This window comes from Panthera uncia, chromosome C2 (assembly GCF_023721935.1).
Source record: "Panthera uncia isolate 11264 chromosome C2, Puncia_PCG_1.0, whole genome shotgun sequence".
Taxonomy (NCBI): domain Eukaryota; kingdom Metazoa; phylum Chordata; class Mammalia; order Carnivora; family Felidae; genus Panthera; species Panthera uncia.
Window position 1 is genome coordinate 81,557,015 of NC_064810.1, and position 19,487 is coordinate 81,576,501.

Genomic DNA, 19,487 nt, shown 5'->3' on the forward strand with positions numbered 1-19,487 from the left:
TTAACATGACCTACAAGATCTTTACATGAATTGGGCCCTACCTCCCTCACCATCCTTCACCATTAGCATCAAGACACACTGGTTTTCTTTCTGTTCCTCAAATACACCTCAATCTTTTCTTAGGGTTTTTGGTTTTGGTTTTGTTTGTTTTTTTTTATTTTTTTATGTTTATTTTTAAGAGAGAGAGAGAGAGACAGAGAGAGACAGAGACAGAGCATGAGGGGGGAGGGGCAGAGAGAGAGGGAGACACAGAATCTGAAGCAGGCTCCAGGCTCCACAGTGTCAGCACAGAGCCCAACACGGGGCTCAAACTCACCAATCATGAAATCATGACCTGAGCCTAAGTGGGACGCTTAACCAACTGAGCCACCCAGGCTTCTTTTTAAGTAAGCTCTACACCCAACATGGAGCTTGAACTCACAACCCTGAAATAATCATACGCTCTACTGACTGAGCCAGCCAGGTGCCCCTCCTTAGGGTTTTTGGACTTCAGGCTCCCTCTACCTGGAATGCTCTTTCCCCAGGTTAGCTTTACTAGATCTCAGGCTCAAATGCCCACCTTATCAAAGGCCTTCCTTAATCATACTATTCAACACAGCTTTCCCCATGTTCTCCTTCCAAAGTTCCTGGAAGCTCACAATAAATTATTTGCTAAATAAATAAAGGTATAACTTAAATATACGCCAAAATATGAATACCCAAGGGAACATACCTACCAGCCTTCAGTAACTTTTATCACTCTTGCCTAATACTTACAAATCTATTTGATAATGCTACATTTCCAAAGGTATTATAGCTAAATTTTAAAAATAAAGGGATGTGCAAATTTATTATACACAAGCACATCCAGATGAAAAGACAGCTGGCATGGCATGCTTAATAACAAATAGGATCATTTAAGGCAAAAAAAACATTTAATATAATAAAGATTATGTTACTACTAAAGGACACAATCACAAAAATGTCATAAACTAGACATCAAACATCAAAACATATAAAATAAACCTGAAGTACAAGGACAATTTAAGAAAAATCACAATCGTTACAAAATAATCTGAACATATGTCTCTCAGAAATTTAAAAGATCAAGAAAACAACAGATGAAAATACAGAGTATACAGATAATGCAATTTACAAGCCAGATTTAACAGCTACATACAGTTCTGAACACAACAGAGAATACTGTTAAAATATCTATAAAAATTCATTGAAATTAAATCATAAGATAGAACATAAAGAAAGTCACAATTATTACAAAACATGGAAATGTTATGGGGCACCTGGGTGGCTCAGTCGGTTGAGTGTCCGACTTCGGCTCAGGTCATGATCTCGCAGTTCATGAGTTCAAGCCCCACACCGGGCTCTGTGCTGACAGCTCAGAGCCTGGACTGCTTCAGATTCTGTGTCTCCCTCTCCCTCTGCCCCTTCCCCGCTCATGCTGTCTCTCAAAAATGAATAAATGTTACAGCCATATTCTCTGATCCTAACAAAATTAAATAGGAAATCATTAACAAGAACTCATTATGATATGGAGAACAAGACACTCTTCTAAGTTTGTTTATTTTTTGAGAGAGAGAGAGAGAGCGAGAATGAGTGAGCGCACAATCAGGAGAGGGACAGAGAGAGGGAAAGAGAGAATCCTAAGTAGGCTCCGTGCTGCCAGCACAGAGCCCAGTGTGGGGCATGAACTCACAAATCATGAGATCATGACTTGATCTGAACCCAAGAGTCGGATGCTTAACCAACTCAGCCACCCAGGTGCCCCAACAAGATACTCTTCTAAATAACTCATGGCTCAAAGAGAAAATTAAAATAAGAGTATTTTAAAATTAGCAACAAAGAGAACATAACATTTCTAAACCTAAGAAGATGTGGTCAAAGGCATCAGCAGCGAAAAATGACAGACCAGTTTTCATTTGTGAACACAGGCACAAATCCAATCCAGCAGGGTATTTAAAAAATAGAAAAATAACTAGACTTTTTTTTTTTTTTTTTTTTTAACGTTTGAGAGAGAGTGCACATGCACACCCACATGAGCCAGGGGTTGGGGCAGAGAGAGGGAGAGAGACAATCCCAAACAGGTTCCACGCTATCAGTGTAGAGCCCAAGGCAGGGCTGGATCTCATGAACCTGTGAGATCATGACCTGAGCCAAAATCAAAAGTGAGAGGCTTAGCTGAGCTACCCAGGCACCCCTAGAAGCTTTCATTACCAGCAATAAACAAAGTATTTAGGAGATTCAGAAGCAAGGTGATTTGCAATGCACATGTCTAATGTTGAATCTTTAGGAATATATTAATGCCACTAACTTTCAGTAATCCAAATATATATGATCCATTTCATAAATTATATATTGGGAATTAAATATAGCAGCTTTTAGGAGGACCTGGGTGGCTCAGTCAGTTGAACACCCAACTCCTGACTTTGGCTCAGGTCATGATCCCAGGGTTGTAGGATAGAGCACCTCATCAGGCTCTGCACCGAGCATGGAGCCTGCTTAAGATTCTAAAATTAAAAAAAAAAAAAAAAAAAGGCTATACTGAGAAAAATCATTTGCATAAAGAAGTCTTATCAAAAAAATCAAAATAAAGGGGCATCTGGCTGGCTCAGTTAGAAGAGCATGCAACTCATATCTTGGGGTCATGAGTTCGATCCCCATGTTGGGTGCTAAAAAAATAAACTTAAAAATCAAAATATATTTCAATGTCAACTTAAATTTTTTCTTCTGAAGATTAGTCATAGAACTGTCATCTCTCACTGACAAAGGTAACTGAAAATATACACAATTTTCTCCCCAAAATCATGCTTTTTTTTTTTTCACAATACAAGGAATCTGAAGTAGCTTATACGAAAGACTCAGATCAAGGGAAATCTAAAAGGGAGAAGATTCAGTTCTGATTTTAAGTTGGTACTGACAAAAATTCTGCACCCTAATTGTTCTAAGATCTTTTACACAAGACCATTTGAATACACTCTCATTTCTTGGTCAACATAATTACTGTTTCTTCAACTCATCTGGTATGGGGGCAGGGGGGGGAAGGTCTTTTAAGTAAAAACGATCACAATTTTACACTGGACCAGAATGGTGGGGAGCTGATGGGAGGTCAGTTCATCGCATCATACTGACATGGGCTATTCCCAGTATAAGGGTCACCTGGCTGGCTCAGTGAGTTAAGCATCTGACTCTTGATCTCAGTTCAGGTCTTGATTTCAGGATAATAAGTTCAAGCGCTGTGTTGGGCTCTCACACTGGGCACGAAGCCTATTTAAAAAAAAGAAAAGAAAAAGAAAAAAAGTCCCTGGAACATGATCTTGTGTCCAGGGGTATCTCCCAGTATGACATGTAAAGAGCTGAGCAAAATGGAAAAGCTAGAAAGCTGAGCTCAAAAAAAATTATATTATTTAAGTATTATATATTTCCAGGTCAAAAACACATACTTTCCATTAATAAATGAAATTGCTAAAGACCATGTAAGTTGCTATAAAGGTCAGCCCCAGGATTCATGCAGGCCAATACTTGGTCTCCAATGTGCAAAGCAACGTGAAAGAAAATCTAGAATAAAACAACTATTCTAAATTATCCATGCCACTGCTTCTATCCATTAGTGCAACAACTGGATAGCTGGCCTTAGGAAGCTTTACCCTTCCTTTACTCCAGGACTTCAACATACACTTTCTCTGGACAGAGTGACCTACATGAACTGTTTAAAGGTTTTGAGATACTTAAAGCAAATTCTTAAGTTGACAGAAGGGAGACACCATATAGGGGTACCTGGTTGGCCCAGTTGGAGAAGCATGTAACTCGTGATCTCAGAGTCATGGGTTCGAGTACACAGTTGGTTGGAGACTGCTTGAATACATAAACTTTAAAAAAAAGAAAAAAAAGAGAGAGAGAAAGAAACAAGGGAGGGTACATAACCTTCCAATGACTTCCCTGGTGTCACTTTCAGACAAAGATCACTGGAATAGTCTGAAATGATAGCTGATTTCATATGAGAATCCTGTTTCAATTGTGAAGCCCTAAAAGTTTTTTTTCCAAAAGAAGCAAAAGGAAACAAAGCTGGTCTACAATTCCAGGTTGAAAAAGGAAGGAACTGGACCAGATCAAGATTATGTCAAACTCTTGGACACAGTCACTGAGAATACATAAACTGAGCCAAATCTTGCACACTTCACTAAGTAGGGATTTTTCACTGGAGTTTTCAAATGGACAACGACAACACATTCTATGGGGATAAGTCTCATGCTTTTCCATGTGAAGCTGAGATTCTTAAAAGGAAACAAGCAACTTAAAAAGGGGACATTTTTTAGAAAATGGTTTTTTCTTTAAATCAACACTCTCTAGTCTAAAAAACTATCTATTTATAAAAATCTACCTACTGATAAAAATTTTCTGGAACCAGATATAATGATGGCTGCACAACTTTGTGAATCTACTAAAAGAAAAAACACAGAGTTTTACACTTTAAAGAGTGAATTTTACAGTATGTGAATTAGATCTCAAAAGTCATTATAAAAAATAACAATGATGGCATACCTCACTGGCTCAGTCAGTGGAGCATACAATTCTTGATATTGGAATTGTAGGTTCAAGCCCCACAATGGGTGTAGAAATTACTTAAAAAAAATAAAATCTTGGGGCACCTGGGTGGCTCAGTCGGTTAAGCGTCCGGCTTCGGCTCAGGTCATGATCTCATGGTTTATGGGTTCCAGCCCGGTGTGGGGCTCTGTGCTGACAGCTTGGAGCCTGGAGCCTGGAGCCTGGAGCCTGGAGCCTGCTTCAGATTCTGTGTCTCATTCTCTCTCTGCCCCGCCCCCACTTGTGCTCTAGTCTCTGTCTCTCAAAAAATAAATAAATGTAAAAAAAAAATTAAAAAATTAAATCTTAAAAAAGACAAACCCAAAATATATTAACCTTAAACAAAAATCTATTTACAGATTATCCTTCCCCAAGTACATGAGTGCATGCTATATGTGCATTTACAAAGGGGCAGAGCCATCAGTTGGGTAATCAACATTAGGAAGACTCACATCATGCATTAGGAAGCTCCCCTGCTCACACACACACTCTCCGTCTCTCAAAATAAACAAATAAACATTTAAAAAAGAAAATTTGTGGGATGATACATGTTTACTATCTTGATTGTGGTGATGGTTTCACAGGTGTATAAATAAGTTGAAACTTCCCAAATTACACATTTTGTGCAGTCTGTAGATGCCAACTGTACCTCAATGACACTTTAAAAACCTACAACTTTCGAATATAATCGGCCAGAAACACATATAAAGTATAAACAATGAGATCCCTCATTCACTGTGGGTGGAAATGTAAAATGGTGCAGCTGCTGTGGAAAAGTTTGGCAGCTCCTGAAGAAGTTAAACAGAACTGGGGTGTCTGGCAGGCTCACCTGGAAGGACATGCAACTCTTGATTTCAGGTCACGAGTTTGAGCCCCACATCGGGTGTAGAGATAACTCAAAACAAAAACAATAAAACCTACACTTAAAAAAAAAAAAAGTGGGGTGCCTTGGTGGCTCAGTCAGTCAGATGTCCACTCTTGATTTCAGCTCAGGTCATCTCATGGTTCATGAGTTCCAGCCCCACATGGGGCTCCATGCCCTGCTTGGGATTCTCCCTGCTCCTCCTGCACTCTCTCTCTAAAAATAAATAAACTTAAAAAAAAAATTTTTTTTAAGTTAAACAGATTTACTATATGACCTAGCAACTCCATTCTTAGATATATATCCAAGAGAACTGGAAACACATGTTCACACAAAAAGTTACACCTAAATGTTCATAATAGCATTATTCACAATAGTGAAAAAGTATAAACAACCCAATATCCATGGATTGATGCCTGGACAAACATAATGGGGTATATTCAGACAGGAGAGTATTACTAAGCAAAATAATGAGGTACTGACACATGCTATATCACAGACAGACTGAATGTATCATGTTAAGTGAAAGAAGCCAGATACTAAAGGCAATGTGTTATATGATTCTATTTATATGAAATGTACAGAAACAGGCAAATCCATAGACTCAGTGTGGTTGCCAGGGGATGAGGGGAGAGGGAACAAGGACTGGCTGCTAATAGGTACAGGGTTTCTTTCTGGGGTGATGGAAATACTTTGGAATTAGATGGTAGTAATGGTTGCACAACCTTGTAAATATACTAAAAACCATTAAATTATACACTTTAAAATGGTGAATTTTACATTAAGTGAATATGTCAATTTTAAAAAATATACATACCCTGAAACTAATTTTTTATAAACAAAATAGAGAACAATCACCAATGTATTCATTAACTCAATGACTAAAAACATACAAATCAAGAGGAACTCCCCTTGGCATTCTCCTCACCCTCAGCCTTTACTACCAACACATAACACATCTCCCCCATCCCCATGCACCCCCACAGTTCATTCTTCAGATAAACAGAATAAACAATCCTTGGCTGGAGAACTAGTTCCACCTCTCTTTGTCTGCAGTCATCAAAGTTCGCATGCCTGAACATCTCACAATTACCTTTCAATGGATTCATATTTCACCTCTACCTTCTCTCTTGCTTACTGAAATGCTATTCAACTTTCAAGAAATCCAATTAAATTCCAACTCATCCATGAAATGCACTCCAGCCTTCAGAAACTTTTTTTTCCTAACTCCCACAAAACAGATGTTACAGACACAATTTGCTTCATAAGCCTTGTTTTCTGAGGGAAAAATGTACTGACCTTCACCCACCACTTGGTAGCAGTGTGGAAAACAGGATAAAAGGGAGCCAGGATTAAAGGTAGGGAGATGGGGGTGAATTTAAGGATTGGCAGTGAAAATTCAAATAAAAATCTCTGGTTAAACAAGAAGAGAATCCTCTTTCTGAGAAATCTATCCTAAGAAACTGCTCTCAATTTACTCTCATATGTGAGCTGCACTTACAGATCTATAGTTTAAGTGTTAGTTCTCCTCTTCCTGTATATTTTATAATAAAAAATTGGTAGTAGTCGATGGCAAATTATAGTGCATCCAATGAATGAATACGAAGGGTTTTTAATATGGAGGGATATGATCTTATATGTAAAAACCCTAAATATTCCACGAAAAAAAACTGTAATAAATTAATTCAGCAAAATATCAGGATACTAAGTCAACACACAAAAATCAGCTGCATTTCTATACTAAAAAATCTGCAAAGTAAATTACAGAAACAATTCCATTTATAACAGCATCAAAATGAATAAAATACAGTTGACCCTTGAACAATGCAGGCATTGGGGGCACCAACCCCCACACAGTCAAATCCATGTATAACTTTTGACTCCCCCAAAACTTAACTACTAACAGCCAACTGTTGACCAGAAGCCTTACCGATAACATTAACAATTAACAAATATTTTGTATATTATAAGTATTATATGCTGTATTCTCACAATAAAATAAACTAGAGAAAAAACTAAGAAAATCATGAAGAGAAAACACATTTACAGTATTATACTGTATCCAAAGAAGTCCACATATAAGTGGATCTGCACAATTCAAACCCATGTTGTTCAAGAGCCAACTGTACTTAGGAATTAACCAAGGAAGTCAAAGAGTAATACAATGAAAACTACAAAACATTGCTGAAAGAAATTAAATACAACATAACTGAATGGAAACATATCTCATGTTTACGGATTGAAAAATACTGTTTAAAACTCAGTACTACCCAAAGCCATCTACAGATTCAATGCAATCCCTATCACAATCCCAATGACATTTTCCGCAGAAATAGAAAAACCCATCTTGAAATTCATATGGAATTTCAAGGGACCCTGACCAAAACAATCTTGAACAAAACTGAAGAAGTCACTCCTGATTTCAAAACTTACTAGAAGCTACAGTAATCAAAACAGTTTGGTACTGCCGTAAACAGAAATAAACAGACCAATGGAGAAGACAGCCCAGAAACAAAGCCTTGCATATATGGTCAAATGATTTTTGACAAGCGTACCAAGACCATTCTATGGAGAAAGAATAGTCTTTTCCACAAATGGTGCTGGGAAAACTGAATATCTACACGTGAAAGAATGAAGTCAGACCCTTAACAACACATACAAAAATTAACTCAGAATGGATCAAAGGTTTAAATATAAGACTTAAAACAACAGAACTATTAAAAGCTTCACAACATTGGATTGGCAAAGATTTCTTAGATATGACACCAAAAGCACAGGTAAAAAAAAAAAAAAAAAAAAAAAGGACAAACTGAGCTTCATGAAAATTTAAAAATTTTGTGCATCAAAAGACACTATCAACAGAGTAAAAAGACAATTCACAAAAAGCTAAAATATTTGCAAATCATACATTCAATAAGGGATCAATATCCAGAATATATAGAGAGAACTCCTAAAACTCAAAGCAACAAAAACTTGACTTAAAATAGACAAAAGATTTGAATAAACATTTCTCCAAAGGTATACAAGTGCCCAATAAGCACATGAAAAGATGCTCAACATCACTAATATTAGGGAAAAAAGTACAAATCAAAACCTCAGTGAGATTATTACCTCACACCCATTTTAGGATGGCTATCAAAAACAAACAACAACAACAACAACAAAACCCAGAAAACAAATGTCAGCAAGAATGTGAAGAAACTGGAACCCTTGTACAGTGTTGGTGGGAATATATGAATATACGTGCAAGCCACTATGGAAAACAGTGTGGCAGTTCGACAAAAAAACTAACAATAGCATTACTGTATGATCCAACAATTCCACCCCTGGGTATATACAAACCAAAAGAACTAAAAGCAGGACCTTGAAGAGGTATCTGTATACCCATGTTCTTAGCAGCATTATTTATAAGAGCCAAAACATGGAAGCAACCCAAGTGTTCATCGACAGATGAATGGGGAAATAAAATGGGATATATACATACACTGGAATATTATTCAGCCTTAAAAAAGGAAAGTTCTTTACTAAAAGAAAAACACTGATTCAAAGGGAAACACATGCCCCTATGTTTATAGAAGAATTATTTATAATAGCCAAGATATGGAAGCAGCCCATGTCCACTGATGAATGAAGAAAATGTGATATATATAAACACAATGGAATATTATTCAGCCATAAAAAAGAATAAAATCTTTCCATTTGCAAGGACATGGATGGACCTGGAGGTTATTATGCTAAGTGAAATAAGCCAAAGAAAGGCAAATACCTATGATTTCACTCATTTGAAACTGTTAAGAAACAAATGAGCAAAGGGGAAGAGAGGAAGAGAGAGACAAACCAAGAAACAGACCCTTAACTATACAGAACAAACTGATGGTTACCAGAGGGGAGGAGGTGAGGGGATGAGTGAAGTAGGTGTTAGGGATTAAGGAGTCACTAGTCCTGATGAGCACGGTGATGTATGGAATTGTTGAATCACTATATCCTACACCTGAAACTAATATAACACTGTATGTCAACTGGAATAAAAATTAGTTAAAATAGGGGAACCTGAATGGCCTCAGTCAGTTAAGTGGCCAGCTCTTGATCTCAGGGGTCCTGAGTTCAGCCCCATATTGGGCTCCAATGCTGGGCATGGAGGCTACTTAAAAAAATAAAAATGATTTAATTAATTAAAATATGTAATTTTTTTTAAAGGAAGGAAATTCTGACACCTGCTACAACATGGATGAATCTTGAGGGCATTACGCTAAGTGAAATAAACCCATCAGAAAAAGACAAATACTGTATGATTCTACTTACATGAGGTACTTATGGCGGCTGCTATAGGGACTAGAAGAAAGGAGGAATGGGGAGTTATTGTTTAATGGGTATAGATTTTCAGTTTTACAAGATGAAAAGAGTGGTGGAGATGGATGGTGGTGATAGTTGCACACTGTTACAAATGGATTTAATACCACTGAACTGCACACTTAAAAATGGTTAAGGTAGTAAATTTTAGGCTATGTGTATTTTACAATTGAAAAAAAAAAGCATATATAGAAGTTAACCATGTATTAACTTGGGATCAGACATGTGTCTCCTGATGGAGCATATATAATAAACTCATTTATTCCCAGAAAGGAAAAATACTTAAGGGGGGAAATTCTGCAAGCTCTACGTAAAACTACGTGTTTTCAGTATCTAAAAGAACTCTTGACAATCAATTCCCAAAAGTGATAAACACAAAAAGATACACACAGGAGAGAAACAGAAATTCACCAATGACCAATATATGTGAAAAAATTTTCAAACACACTAGTAATCAAGGAATGAATACTAAACAAGACACCATTTTTCACCTATCAAATTTAGTTGTGGAGCAGATGGAAATAAGGCATGTTGAAGAAGGCCCAGGTTTTTGTAATTCACACTCATTATCTTCACTTACTCAAGCCGCAATCAATTATTCCAATCTAGTTTCCACCTCCTACTTCTAGAACACTGGATAATAATACCAATGACAAAGGGGGGGGGTGTGGGTGGCTCAGTCGGTTGAACATATCTGACTTCAGCTCAGGTCATGATCTTGCGGTTTGTCAGTTCCAGCCCCACACCGGGCTCACTGCTGTCAGTGCAGAGGCAGCTTGGGATCCTGTCTCCCTCTCTTTGACCGTCCCCCGCTTGCATATGCATACTCTCTCTCTCAAAAACAAATAAACGTTTAAAAAATAATAATAATACCAATGACCAGGGGTGCCTGGCTGGTTCAGTCAGTGAAGCATGAGACTCTTGATCTCTGGGTTGTGAGTCAAGCCCCATGCTGAGTGTGGAGATTACTTAAAAATTAAAAAAAAAAAAAAAGTAATACCAGTGACCAAACCAACAACCTCCAAAACCAATTAAACATCTCAGAAGAAAGGATGGACCAATTCTCTTGTCTTCTGTGAACTTATTTTTCTTGGTTTCCATCACACCGGTCTTTTGCTCCCCTACCTACCTCCCCCACCACCACCACCTACCTCACTGGCTATTTCTTCTGTCCTGTGTTCAATCTTCTTCCTCTACTACATCTTGAAGTTTTGGGGGGGACCAAGGGCCAATTTTCACTTCTCTATCTATACTTTTTACCTTGGTGATCTCATACAGTCTATACCTTTCGATATCATCTATGTACTGAGTACTCCAAATTTTTATCTAACAGCTCTTGGCTCTCTCTTCCATGAGATCCAAACCTGTTCACCCAATTGCTTCCTCAACTACCAACTTCACAACTGATAAGCATCTCACATTTAATACACCCAAAACAGATCTCATGATTCTTCCCACCTCAAACTTCTGTTCCATTCTTCTCCCTCTCAGTAAATGCCACCATTTACTCATAGTTGCTCAAAACAAATACCAAAAAGCAAAGAATTCTCGGGGAATGCAGCTGGCTCAGTGAGTAGTTGGTACAGCATGCGACTCGATCTCTCAGGCTCATGAGTTCAAGCCCCACGTAGGGCACAGAGTTTACTTAATTAAAAAATAGATATATATTTTTTAAAAAGCAAAGAATTCTCCCATTCCCTCATCAATCCACTTCCAAGTCTTGTTCATTCTACCTCCAAAATATTTTTAAATCTTTCTACTCTCCATCCCTGCCATGGACCTAGTCCAAGGTACTGCAAACAGCATCCTAACTGATCTCCCAGCTCCCCACTCTTGCCCTCTTTCTCCACATAGCAGTCAGATTATGCTACCTGCCTTCTTAAAACCTTCAAAGGATTCCTATGAAAACTAAATTCCTAATCAGGGCATTATCTGCTCCTATCTTTGAAAGAATATACACAACCAAAAATATACAATAACATCTCTAGGCAGTAGAACTATGAATACTCTTCCTCATTTCGCTTGTATTTTTAAACTTTTCTATGATGAATACTTGCTTATTAAGAGGAAACGATATTGTTGAATACTGTGTATTACATCGCATTTTTACACCTTAAGGAAAAAAGAAAATGGAAAATTGTAGGTAAACTCTAACTGTAACTGTTATAAGCTTAGATGAAAATACTAGCAAACATAAACACTGTAAGAATGATGTGTCAGGGCTATGGGATTATCGGTGATATTTTCCTCCTCTACTTTCTATTTTATAACATAATTACACTCACAACAGAAAAAAAGATTATGAGATAAACCTCATTCATTGTCTTCTGCAATCTGGCCACAACCCACCGAACCAGTCTTTCTTCCAACTACTCACTTTCCCAAGCTTTCCACTCTAACCTCGCACTGTCTCACACATCTGGTGCTTTAACTCGGGCATATCCCTGGAAGATCCTCCAACCTTTTAAAATCCCACTCCTCCTTCACAGGGGAGGGGGGCGGTAAGGATGGCGACAGGTTGGAGGTAGATTTCACCGTTCTTGTTGGTAAATCCACAACTTGCTGGTACCGGAGCCAAATCTCATTTCCGATCCCATCACAGGCCACCAAGCTTAACATCCTGAAAGCTCCGGCCACTGGGGCCCAAGGGACCCCCATCCCCGCAGAGAGCACTGTGCCCCTTAGAAAAGGACCCCCCACACAGCCAAATTCCAGGTTGCCGCTTCGAAGACTCCTCCGACAGACACACTCACCGCGGAACCAGCCCGCCCCTCCGGTCCTCTTCTATCCGCAGTCACTCGCTCCCCCCTCCGCTCCGCCCGGGACCGCGCGGCCACCCGGGTGGGGGAGGGGAGCGCACGTGCCCGCGCCGCCCCCGCCCAGACAATGCCCGGGAGAGCGGAGCGCGCGCCCGGCCGGCCGGAACCCGCTCCCGCCAACACTCACCCTTGCCGGGTCTCCCGCTGAAGCGCAGGGCCCGCTGGGCGCCGCGAGAGGACACGAGGAAGGTGCGAAAGCGGGCGAAGCTCCGCGGAGCCGCCCCGCCACGAGGCCCCAGCGACCCCAGAGCCCGCGGAAGCACAAGGCTCGGCGGAGCCCGCCCGTCCCTCCCTTTCGGCCCCGCACGTCAGCAGCAGGGGCGGGGCGGGACGCGCGCGGCGGCGGCGCGCGCGCGCGCGCGGCCCCGGGGGCGGAACTTGCAGAGATGTGGGCGGGGCCAGGACTCCAGCTGGTGCTGGGGCCGCGGCTGGCCGGGCTGGAGCTGTGGTTGGCGGTGGCCCAGACTCTGATCCCGGCCGGTGCTGCCGCACTGCCTGGGGAGTATGGATGTTGGTTCTGGCAAAGGCACCATCATCATTTATCATTTTCCTCCCTAGAAGATGGCAAGTTCCAGCCTCAAGTTTGACAGAATATTCCTTCTGCCGGCATATGTGAAGCTTCTACAGTAGTAACAGTAGCTATGATTTGTGTATGTGTATCATCTTGTACCAAGCTTTGTGCTAGGTTCTAGGGATACAAATAACAATAGTTATTACTAACCTATGATACAGATGCAGAAATTGGGGCTCCAAAAGGTTGGGATTTAACTAGTTTACACAACTAGTGAGTGACAATCCATCAAGTCCAGTTTACCTGCTAAATATCTTTTGAGCCCACCTTTTTCTTTCTCCCTGTACCGCCCTACCCCAGACCCCATCATCTCCTGCCCAAGACTGCTGTAGCCGCCCAACCGGTGTCCAGGGATCTGTTTCTGTTCCCCTTCAATCTGTTCAAGTCACTGTGTAAAGATTTACCACTGGAGCTGAGTGATAAGTTTAGAGAGAGTTTCCTATATAATTTTTTATACTTTACATATGTTATCAATTTTTAATGCTTAATAAAAATGTTTTAAAGAGTTCACTCCTTTATCTCCAATAGCAAGCCCAGTGCATTGCATGTGGCATGCACTCAAAAAGTATTTGTTGAATGAATGAGTTAATAGGACCAGGAACTGACTCCAAAACTCTGTATGATAAGGAAATTGAGGGTTTTATAACATGTCACCCCTGGCCCCCTGACCTTAAAGTCTATCAGGGGTAAAGACAGATTGACAATATTTGTTCAGCAAATTTTTTATTGTGTTTCTGTTCTGGCACTGTCTGCCAAGCACTATGTTAGGCACCGAGGATCAGAAAGGAACAAAACTGATCCTGCCCTTGTGAAATTTACAGACAATCTGATCTGAAAGGCCAGGAAAGGCTTCTCTTATCCTGAAGCAAAGACCCAAAGAGAGAATAGGAATTGGGGAGGTAAAAAATAAATTTCATAGAGAAAGAAGTAGGGTAAGAGGTCAGCATGAATGGGTCAATATTCCCCTGATTTTGAGGTCTAACCCTGAAAAAGGGGCATAGTAGTGTCCAGCTGACTAGGGATTGGGTGAGGCTAGAAACCCACTTCCCCTAGCCCAGCTTAGAAGGCTGAACAATTCTGGCAAATGTCTCACACTGAGCAGGGCTCAGGAGTAGGGGTATTGGGGAGAGAGAGGTTGATGCTTCTAGTTGTCCACACCTTGCAGATGGTGTGCCAGAAACCCAGACTTCTCTCGATGCTCCCTGACAGGCAAAATAGCATGGTTGAGAGCCATGGATGGGACAATGTGCCAGGGACTAGGTGATCCTAAGCCAGGGGCAGTGGTGGATTGAATGGCAGGGAATGGCTGGAGAATGTGACTAAGACCCCAAGGATGAGCAGAGCTGAAGCCTCCAGCAAGAGCAAAAGGGTTCCCAAGTCAGCTGATGAAAGGAGCAGGGATTGGAGGGGCTGGGGTGAGAAAGTGAGACATATGAATTTCAAGGTGCTGAAGCAATAGATCACGAGCTTGCCAGTCAACAACCTCAGGGCTGTGGTGATCAGGAGTGACTAGGGAGCAGAAGCCAGTGAGGACCCTGGCTACAGCTCTTAATTCTGCACACAGATCTGAGACCCCTCTGGCCACTGCTTCCAACCTTCCCTTTGATCTTGCAGGCCATCTTGGGAAGTCAAGGTGTGGAAGGGAAAGTTCTGGCAGGACTGCAATTTTAAGCTGACAGAATATTTACCTCAAATGAGATCTTTTAAGACCAGATAACTTTAACTGGCAAGTTTAAGTTCAGCCCAGTCCCCAAGAGCAATGACAGCCTCTGAAAAAAAAGTTTGCCTCATTTAATAAGAAATAACATAGCTACAAATTTCTACACATATGCACTCAGTGTGCACATTTTCATAACAGAGATAAGCTCTATAAAGGAAATGGGCATAGTGAAGACAGCACAGCACAGAGGGAGCACATTTAATATGGAGGTAGAAAAGGCCTCCCTGAAAAGACATTAAGTGAAACCCTGAAGGCAGTAGAAGCTGTTTGGGCATGATAATAATGCCTAAGACAAGATAAGAAGAAAGCCCAGGGTAACTTAAGCAAGAGTAAAATGGCTGGAGATGAGGCTGGGAGCAAGATCACACAGGACATGGTGTTATGATTTTGATCTTTGCCATAAGAACAACAGGAAGTCATTAAAGAGTTTTAAACAGGGGTGTAATGTATTTTATTTGCCCTTTTAAAAAGATTGCTTACCTTGGCGAATGGGTGGGGATGACTGGAAGGGTGTGTGAACAAAGAAGCAGCTAGACAGTTACAAAGCAATTTGAGACCCCCAGACGAAAAATGAGGATGGCTTACACTGAACAGCAGAGATGGAGGGAAGTAGATAGATTCAAGAATTGTGGACAAAATACCAAGAGCCTTGGTAATGAATTGGGGAGAGACTGAACTCTGCTAAGTCAAATGCACGAAGAAAAACCGATCCTTTAGGCAGACACAGTCCTGTACGCTGGAGGTTGGATTTCAGGCCCCTCCTTAGCCATGCCTCTTCAGCCCGCATTCACCTGCACAAGTGGAGGTAGGCCTGGGAGGAGAAGATCAGAAGGGAGAAAAATAGAGGGTGGCTCCCAGGTTTCTGGCATTGGCAAACAGTGGATTTGCTGAGATGGCTGAGTGCCATTTACTGAGAAGAGGGACGTGGAGGAAGAACAGATTTTGTGTGTTGGGGATTGGGTGAATCAATAATTCCCTTTGGGACATTTTAAGTATTCCCCTGACAAGATGAAACAGGCATCCCTACATAGGACCCTGGGGCTCAGAGGAGAACTGGTGGGTGGTGCTGTCAAAATACCATTTAACAGGTAGTTGGTGAGAGTTGGTGAGATTGCAATGAAAGTACATCAAAGGAAACAATCGACAAAACTAAATGCAGCCTATGAAATGGGAGATATTCGCAAATAACATATTGGATAGAGGGTTAGTATCCAAAATCTATAAAGAAATTCTCAAACTCAGCACCCAAAAAACAATTAACCCAGTTAAGAAACGGGTGGAAGACATGAATAGACATTTTTCCAAAGAAGACATCTAGAAAGGGGCACTCAGGTGGCTCAGTTGGTTAAGCATCCAACTTTGACTCAGGTCATGAGCTTACAGTTTGTGAGTTTGAGCCCCACATCAGGCTCTCTGCTGTCAGTATAGAGCCCACTTCGGATCCTCTGTCCCCCTCTCTCCCTGCCTCTCCCCACTTTCTCTCTCTCTCAAAAATAAAAGAAGACATCCAGATGGCTAACAGACACATGAAAAGATGCTCAACATCACTCATCATCAGGGAAATACAAATCAAAAGCACAATGAGATACCACCTCACACCTGTCAGAATGGCTAAAATTAACAACACAAGAAACAACAGGTGTTGGCAAATATTCGGAGAAAGGGGCACCCTCTTAAATTGTTGGTGGGAATGCAAACTGCTGCAATCATTCTAGAGAACAATATGGAGGTCCCTCAAAAAACTGAAAATAGAGCTACCCTAGGATCCAGCAATTGCACTATTAGGTATTTACCCAAAGGATACAAAAATACAGATTTGGAGGGTTACCTGTACCTCAATGTTTATAGCAGCATTATCAACAATAGCCAAACTATGGAGACAGCCCAAATGTCCATCGACTGATGAATGGATAAAGAAGCCGTTGTGTGTTTGTATTATATGTAGTATGTATATATAATATATAATGGAATATTACTCAGCCATTAAAATAATGAAATCTTGCCTTTTGCAATGACATGGATGGAGCTAGAATGTATTATGCTAAGCAAAATAAGTCAATCAGAGACAGACAAATGCCATATGATTTCACTCATATGTGGAATTTAAGAAACAAAGCAGACAAATATATGGGAAAGTGGCGGCGGGTTGGGGGGAGAGGCTCTTAACAATAGAGAACAAACTGAGGGTTGATGGAGGAAGGTGGGAGGAGATGAACTACATGGGTGATGGGTATTAAGGACGGCACTTGTTGGGATAAGCGCTGGGTGTTGTGTGTAAGTAAGGAATCACTGAATTCTACTCCTGAAACCAATATTGTGCTGTATGTTAACTAAATAAAATTTTAAGAAAAGTATACTTTAGAGGGGTTGTGCAGTCATAGCCTACAATGTCACACTTTGCTTTAAACAAGCCAACACTCTGAACACTGAGAAATTTCACATAATAACCTGGATTTCTCTTTCTGTGAAAAACCAGAAGCTATATAACCTGGACCCACCTTGGTATAATCAGATATTAGCTAACACTATGTATGTATCAAGCAGTGTTCCAAGCACATCACAAATTTAATCTAAATAACAACTTTCTTCTTCTTCCTCTCTATTAAGGAAGAGAAAACTAAAGCCCAGAAGGGTTGAGTAACTTGTCAGACAGCTAGGAAGTGGAGGAGCTGGGTTGCACACCCAGGCCGTCTGGCACCAGGGTCTGAGAACTTAGCTGCCACGCCATGGATGCAGCTGGAAAGCTGCAGTCCCATTTAGAGAAACCCTATGGCCTTCAGGGGATGGTCCCATCACTCCCCATTGTCTTCCTGCCCACCCCCATTCCATACTGAGTGTCAGTTGCCCTTTATTGTTTTACTTGCGCTGCTGTTTTCTGATGTTAGAGAATTATTTCTCTATACCGGGTAGAAAGTTAAAAATATTAAAATTGAGATGTCTAACTTCTATGGGTAAGAATTTAAAAATCATTTGTGAAATTTCTGTATGTTATCTGATCAGATAAAACTGGTAAAAACAGGTTAATATTCAGATTAAATATGTATGAGAAACTCTTACCTATGTTTCCATGCTTCTGACACAATCATACTTCAGAGGTGATTTCTTATTCTCAAGTATATAAGATTAAAATGATAGAGCCACGGCAACTAAAATGTTAAATAAGTTTTAAATTTCAAACAGTTTTATTTAAATAAGGCTGAGATCAGGGAGATCTTGACAATACACTTAAACTTATTTTCAAGTCTTCGGAAAAAAATATAGTCAGTTTGGGGTCTTATAGCCTCTCAAGCGGGAAAAGCAAAGGTGGGAAAGGAGAGAGAGAAAGGGAGGTTGGTGGTTTAGGTTGCCCACTGGTCTCTTACTCAGTAAAAGTGTGGGAGGAAAATGGCAGATATGGATGTTTAATGTAAAATATGAATTAAAAAAAAAAAAACTATTACTGAAGTTTGTCAAGTAGGTTCCAAGAGCATTGACACTGACCCAGGATAGTTGGAGGGGCCTTACTCTGGGAGAAGTGCCAAACAGCTGTGTGCAAGGCTCCAGTGGCAAGGAGCTCTATGGGCAGACTGAAAGCAGCAATCAGGGAAACAAGGAAAGTCTGAAAGGATGGTGAACTCAAAATTCTGCCTGAGGCAGAAGCTGGCTCAGGTGGAAAATTGTTGCTAATTTCTGACCCGGAGATTCAGGTATCCTGGCCTACTCCCTGGGAAATCCACCCACCCTTCCTAAAATTAACATGAGTGAAGCCCCAGAGCCCTTAAGGTAATGACGTTCCCTTATAGGTTGCAGATACTAATTAGACTTCTTAAATGAGAACCTCACTTCTTTACAGCCCCAAGCAAACTGTTGTTAGTGCCTGGGAATTACATTCAGGCAGTTAAAAATAAGTGATTATTGGGCACCTCGCTGGCTCTGTTGGTGGAGTGGGTGACTCTTAATCTCACGGTCGTTGAGTTCAAGCCCCACGTTGGTGTAGAGATTACTTAAGAATAAAAAATCCTGGGGCGCCTGGGTGACTTAGTCTGTTAAGCATCCGACTTTGGCTCAGGTCATGATCTCACAGTCAATGAGTTCAAACCCTGTGATGGGGCTCTGTGCTGACAGCTCAGAGCCTGGAGCCGACCTGGGAATCTGTGTCTCCCCCTTTCTCTGCCCCTTCCCTGCTTGCGCTCTGTCTCTCCCTCTCTCAAAAATAAATAAACATTTTAAAAAATATATTTTTTAAAAAATTTGTATTCATTTAAGGAAACTCTACACCCAATGTGGGGTTCGAACTCATGACCCCAAGATCAAGGGTCACATGCTCTTCTGACTGAGCTAGCCAAGCGCCCCAAGAATAAAAAATCATTAATAAATAAAAATAAATAAATAAAGGACTATCCCCAAACAAGAAACCAAATGTCTGGTTGGCCTATTTGAATTTTGGCAAAACTACGTCCCATCCTTTAGATCTTATTGGACCGTATCATAACCCAAAAGAAATCAGGTAGTGTGCTTTTTTTTTTTTCAAGATTTTATTTTTACATAATCTCTACACCCAGCATGGGGCTCAAACTCACAACCCTGAGATCAAGAGTTGCGTGTTCC

General features: G+C 40.6%; 1 protein-coding gene across 1 annotated transcript in view; it reads right to left on the minus strand.

Annotated features, from left to right (window-relative positions):
* Positions 1–12,937, minus strand: part of YEATS2 (YEATS domain containing 2) — a 42,396-nt gene extending 29,459 nt beyond the window's left edge. Inside the window, exon 1 of the mRNA XM_049629193.1 lies at positions 12,737–12,937. The gene's annotated coding sequence lies outside the window, so the exon portion shown is untranslated. The remainder of the gene's footprint in view (positions 1–12,736) is intronic.
* Between the last annotated feature and the right edge of the window lie 6,550 nt (positions 12,938–19,487).